This window comes from Protopterus annectens, chromosome 6.part0 (assembly GCF_019279795.1).
Source record: "Protopterus annectens isolate FY-2018-M chromosome 6.part0, PAN1.0, whole genome shotgun sequence".
In the NCBI taxonomy this organism is placed as follows: Eukaryota; Metazoa; Chordata; order Ceratodontiformes; family Protopteridae; genus Protopterus; species Protopterus annectens.
Genome location: NC_056737.1, coordinates 860767342 through 860774107, shown reverse-complemented (window position 1 = coordinate 860774107; position 6766 = coordinate 860767342).

The window sequence follows — 6766 nt, the reverse complement described above, 5'->3', positions numbered from 1 at the left end:
TATTTTATTTTTCCCTTCTAGGTCCCCCAGATACATCTCCACTGTTGCAAATCAATTTCTAGTCCCCACCTATAAGTAATATTCCCTGCCAAAAGCTGATTATTTCTCCCTGATTTTCTTAAATTGCATAATAGTAGTTTTAATTGGAATATAAATACATGCCAGTATAATCCTACTGCATTTCCAGTAGCCCCTTAATACCACAAATCTAGCATTACTATCATATTTTCCTCTTCCATCACTACTGGAGCTCCTCTAGCAATTAGTATAACTACTCCGTTTTCCTTTGCCCTGATATTATGCTGAATATCCATCCTGAAAGTCTTTCTTTTTTTTAAAGATCTTTATTAAATTTACACATATGACAAAGGCAATTTTACATTTATATAAATAAAAACATACAAAATGATATCACTTTAGTTATCAAATTCACATGCTCACTTCTTTCCAAAAGAAACTCCTATAGCATTGCTATTTGCACTCTGGCTTTCTAAATATAATAACTGGGAGGCCATTCATGTTCTAAGATAATATGTTTAGTGTAGATATTAGATTAAGATGTTATTAATCCCACCTATTACACATGACAGCTTTTTAAAATGTCTGTTACACGTTTTTGTATTACATGCGCCCACTAACGTTTGGCAGATTGATCCTTTGTACAGTTGTTTCAGGTTATCTCAGTTTGTAGCTATGTCACATTTTACAAGACTTCTTGTTTTAACGAAAACCCACAAATAAAAAAAAACAAACACACCTGAAGAATACCCCCAGAACCTATTAACTTAAAACAAGCACACAAAATTATGCTTATATTCAAATAATGAAGTTTAGCCCTCCTGATAGGAACAATTGTCCTAAACTGATAGCTGCACGCAAAGGTATTAGTTAACCTAAAATTAAATTTATCCATGCTAAGATGCATATTACAGCCTGTGCTCCTACTTACACTAATGTCTATTTTTGTCTTATCTTTATTCCCCTCCCAGATGTGAAAAACAACTTGCATGTTTTCAGAAAACATCAGTTTTTAGCCTTATAAAGTGCACTGGCTATATTTAAATACAACTAAATTATATACTGTTCTTGTAATGCATTAAATTATTTAGTTATCTGAAAAGCTGCTATTACTTATTCACTTAATAACTTCAAACTGTATTTTTAACTGAACTGCTTGCCCTTGTATCTTTTAATTTTATGTTTCTCTCAGTAAACAATGTCCAGGTCTCTTGATTTATTGCCTTATTACTTTGTCATTTTGATAATTATTTGTAGTTCATGTTTCCAGCTACCTCCATTTTGTAATTTTTTCACAGTCACCATGTAACAACCTTGCCACATTGTATGTCCTTCAGTGTACAAACCTTCAGCCATATGTATATCACCTGTAAAAAGATGAGTAACTGTTCCTAGTTCTGTACTGCAAATGCAACATTTGCCTGTATCTCTTAACTTTTCAATGGATTTTATGAACTATCTAATATGTAATCCACTGTCTTAGGCTGCCAATATTAACCCTTCATCGTTTGGTTTAAATTTGCCTCACATGAGCCATACATGCATCAACATTTGGTTAACACTTGTTTGTACCAGTATATCTCTTTTACTTCTTGCTATAACTGTTATCTTTTGAATTATATTTTCTTTTTTTTCCCTATCGTGGTCTTTGTATTCTTTCTTTTGCTTCTTCTTTTTCCTTTTGCATTTTCTATTGCCACCTGTTTTTTGACATCGGATTGGATTTCAATGCCTGCTTATTTCTTGAAGGCCTCTAATAACCTAAGTAAGGATATTATCTTACATGTATTTTGCTCCTGTTTCAGAACCTTCAGTCTGTTTGTATCTGATGATGTTAAGTAATATGTGTGCAATCCCATAATCATGTGTGGTCAATTTCAAGGAAGCCCATGCCTCCTTCACACTGAGGGATATATCATTGTGGCCTACACTAATTCTTGTATATCATCTGATGGGCCTGAAACAGTTTTCTTTTTGTGGTCAGCCAATCAACCTACATCACCCCAAAGCTGTGAGTTAAAAAAAGATGTGCAAGTTGACTTATAGGTTGAAGTTTATTCCTAGATATCAAAGCAGTTTTCAGTATTAAATTTAGTTGTCTAAAATATTCCTTCTCATTTATTCATACTGTATTGCTACCTCTTCATCTATTCCGAGATAGTTGTACATTTCGTCTTGTTCCACTTCTTTTATATCACAGTTTTTCCTAAGTTTCATATTTTCTTGAGTCTTAAATTTTCCTCTTTCAAATGTTGCTTTTGTACATTTGTCAAAATCACATAATATTCCTATGTCATCTGAAAAAGTTTTAACAACTTGTGATTGTTCTTTTTGGTTCTTATCTAATGAATTACACAGTTATAGGTAATCCACAAAAAGTAGATTAGATATCCTTTGACAGGATGATTTTCTTGGAGTCATACTGAATCCATGACCTAGGCTGTTAAGTAAACAGATTAATGGATTGAGAGCAAGACAAAACATTAAGGGTGACAAAGAACAACTCTAGAATATTCTGCACTGGATTTTCACACAATGGATAGCAGTTCTCCCTTTTTGTAGTTCATCTGCAAAGTGGTTTGCCCCTTCTTTATTGTAACTGCAATAAAGTTTGATTTGTGATGCATCTTGTACATTTGTAAGTATGCTATAATCTAGGCGTGAGGAATACTATCAAATGCTTTTTTCTGTAATCTATCCATGTCATACTGAGATTTTTTTAATAGATCTCCATTATGGCTTTGTTTAGCAAAGGACGATCCTTTGCTCCACGTGAATCTCTTTTACTCCTCTTCATTATTGAATTTTTATCTAAATGATTCTCTATATGCACCAATTCTTGTATATAACTTATTTGTTTTTGGGTGGCATGTTAGTGGTTAATATTTCTTAGGGTGATTTGCAAGATCACTTTTAAGCATGAGTGTGTTTTTTCCCATTGTTAGCCAGTTTGGTGCCATTTCAGGGTATTCACATAAGTAGTTTTTTACTCAAGGCTAAGTCTTGGAGCAAAGTTGTTAATATCTTTTACCAAAAGTTAGGTACAGAATCTGGATCCAGCATTTTGCAGTTCTGAGACTTTCTTATCTCTGTAGTTACTTCATTCCTATCTACATTTTCTGTATCAGAATTTTTTAGTTGTCATTTTATTTCTTATATACATTTGGCCTCCTTGTTGTGTTCAGCTAGGTGCTCATAGATATTTCTCCAGAATGTATTAGTTTCTTAGTGTTGTCTCAATCATTGCTATTTTCTTTCCTAGCTCCCTATACAATTTCTTTGGGACATTCATAAACTTCGGTCCACTCATGATTGGCAGTGGATTTTACGGTGCCGAGTTGCCAGTCCGATGCCCAACCTTCAACGAAGGCATGCCCACACCTACCTGCGTGCCTTTAACATCACTCGACCATGGGGAGGACATGCAGACTCCACACAGAAAGCACTCCAGACGAAAATCGAACGGGAGAACCTCTTGCTGTGAGGTGACCATGCTAACCGCTGCACCACCATGGCTTTTCACTTTGCTTTATAGCTATTATTGAAATTTTTTCTGCATATGAACTGCACCATATTAGATCTGGCATCTTCGGTCTCTTCATCTCTCTTTAATGTTGCAAATACTTGCTTTTTTTCTTCCTGTTGTTCATCTTTTCCTTCCTTTTCTAATTCAATCAATCTTTTCTTATCTATGTACTGTTTTGTTTTTATATGATCAATTGATGATATTAGGTTGGCATCTATAATGTTTGGCTTTTCTTCCATTTCAGTTATTTTTCTTTTTCTCTTTTCTAATTTTTCCCTTTCTCTTGCAGAGTAATCCATTTTCACAAACTATGGGTTAGTTGCATAACAAAAAAAGATTTCTTTTTGTTCAAAAAAGTGTATTTCATAGTTTCCAAGTCTCTTGCTTGGCTTATCATTTTTTTTTTTTTACTTTTTGTTGACTATTGTTTTTTGTTGTCACAGTGAGGTTTCTTAGATCATCTGCTGGATCAGGGCCTAACTCTACAGCAAGATCCGTATTATCCTTAGAGTACTTTGCACTAGTCATTCTACCAGCCCTGGTCCTAGTGACTTTGCCAGGGTTGGCCACTTTTATATCCTCAGATGAGTGCACCCAGTTCTTCCTTTTATTCTTATTTTTCTCCATGATACATACAACAATCTTATCTGTCCTTGTTGTAGGCTTTATCTAGATTTCTTGAGCTCTGCAGGCAGACAGCCTCTGAAGCCCTGGAAGGGCATTATCTATGCAGTAACACACCATGGAGGGCATTATTGTGCTTAGAAAATGGGATATCTGTTAAATTGTTTTGTATTTGTGTGCTTTTTTTTATTACTATACATTTTTTTTTTATATTTTTGATGTAAAATAGTTCCTTCACCTAATGTTTCATACTTGCTGTAGTGTATGTAACTGTTGTTGGAAGAAGTATTTTACATCCAAAATGTAAGATTGTTAAGTATTTAATTTCTACACAATCTTTTTCTCTCTCTTTCACACACACACACACACACACACACACACACACACACACACACACACACACACACACACACACACACACACACCTCAACATCTTAGTGCAAGAAATCTGGCCAAAGTCTAACAAAATGGGGAGCAAAGGCCCAAAAATAGGTACAGATTTTAAATATTGCTCTTATAAACTTAGAAAGTTGCTAGAGTAAAAGGGTTTGTGTCACCATACATTTTACTGAAGGATTTGAAGTCTGAAATGCAAATGTATGTTATTATTTAATGATTTCTATCCTCAGATCATCCTAATGACATAGGCCAAAAATCTGAGGCAAAAATCTGGGCATTCTGTGAAAATCTGAACAGTTGAAAGGTGTGACACACACACACACAGACACACACAGACACACACACACAGACACACACACAGACACACACACACACACACACACACACACACACACACACACACACACACACACACACACACACACACACATATTCAGAAGTACCTTTAAAAACACAGATGATTACATTCAGTTAATAGTGCCAGTCACTAGAAGTTTCCTACCTCCATACCTGTCAGTTGTCCAGATTTTCACAGAATATCCATATTTTTTTCTCACTTTTTGGTCTGTTCCTCATACAATTGGTGACTTGATAGCAAATCATTGGAGGGTGAAGCTATTAAATAATGAGTTACATTTGGTTTTAGAATTTCATATGCTTAAAAATGCATGTTAACATAATTCCTGTTATTATAGTAACTTTGTAATTTCATAAAAGCAATATTTAAAATCTGTCCCTATTTTTGAGCTTTTGCCCCTCACTAGTTTAGGTTTTGTCTGGATTTCTTGAGCTAAGAGGTTGAGAATTATGCATGCCTCGTCATTATAAATTACTTGCATCCACAACTCGATCAATCTCTCTCTCTCTCACACACACACACACACACACACACACACACACACACACACACACACACACACACACACACACACATATACACACACACACTTCTGTGCTTTCATGTCCACAAGCACCCATACACTCACACATGCAGATAGAAACAAAAACACACAGACACACATACACACTTTTGTATTTTTTAATTTATCTGTTTGCTTTAATTTTTCACTCACTAAACAGCAAAAGCACTGCTTAGCGAGTGTACAATAATGTGTCGAACAATCTCACAGATTTCTATTTGTTTTTCAACTTTTTTTGTTTGTTTTAATTTTACACTCACTAAACGGCAAAAGCACTGCTTAGTGAGTGTAAAATAATGGTGATCATTAGCTCCATCACAGTCCAAGCTCCATGGCAGTTTAATATGCTCCATTGAAGTGATGGACTCGTTTTTCTGCAGGTATTACTTGTACACTAACTCCCTACTGAAAAATGGCCATTCTGCAATCAGAGTGGCAGTGTACAGGTTACAGGGGTGTAGCCAGAAATTTTTATTTTGTACTTAAAGCCTATGCTGTCGCCCCCACTACCCACCGATTATTTAAAAAATGTACTCAACTCTGAAAATGCTACCTCCATACACCTCAGAAGGGGACACTTTATTTTCAACTTTTGCCACTTGTAAACATAAAATGCTGTTTCAGAGGTACATTTTTTTAGGAAAGCACGTTTTGTATTGCACTGGACAGGACAGAATAGTTGGACTATTCTAAACACCATGTACTGAGTATGTCTAGCTACACCCTCGTCAGGTTGCCCATTTTCTAAAAGTCATTAAAACTAATATAGGCTGCAGTAGTCAGCATGGATTGTAGTCATCATATCATGCATAATGGGAACAGATAATATTAATAATATAAACATTTCAATATGTAAACAGCAGTACTGTAGAAGAAAAGCAACATTTATAACAAGTAATGAACCAGGTTAAGTGACTCTTCCTGGCATTATTCATATGTTACATGTGAGTAATCATATAGAATAAAAAAATGACTATCTCTTTATGAAGGGATTGCAAAGGCAAGGGTAAGCGTTAAATGTTTCCTTATACAGCTTGGCTTATACAGTTTATTTGACAAAATCAGGCTTCATAATATAATAATTATCATGCTTGTAAATATGTCCGATAACGTGCCAAACACTTTTTGTCAGCCAGTTCCTTTTGCTGATAGCAAATGTCCATCCCAAAAGTTGACCGCAGTTCATTATGGTGCAGCTTTGGAATTTATTACTTTAACAAAAGGTGGCACAGAGACAAAAATTTTTTTTTTTGTCATTTGTCAGTTAGCAAATCATCTG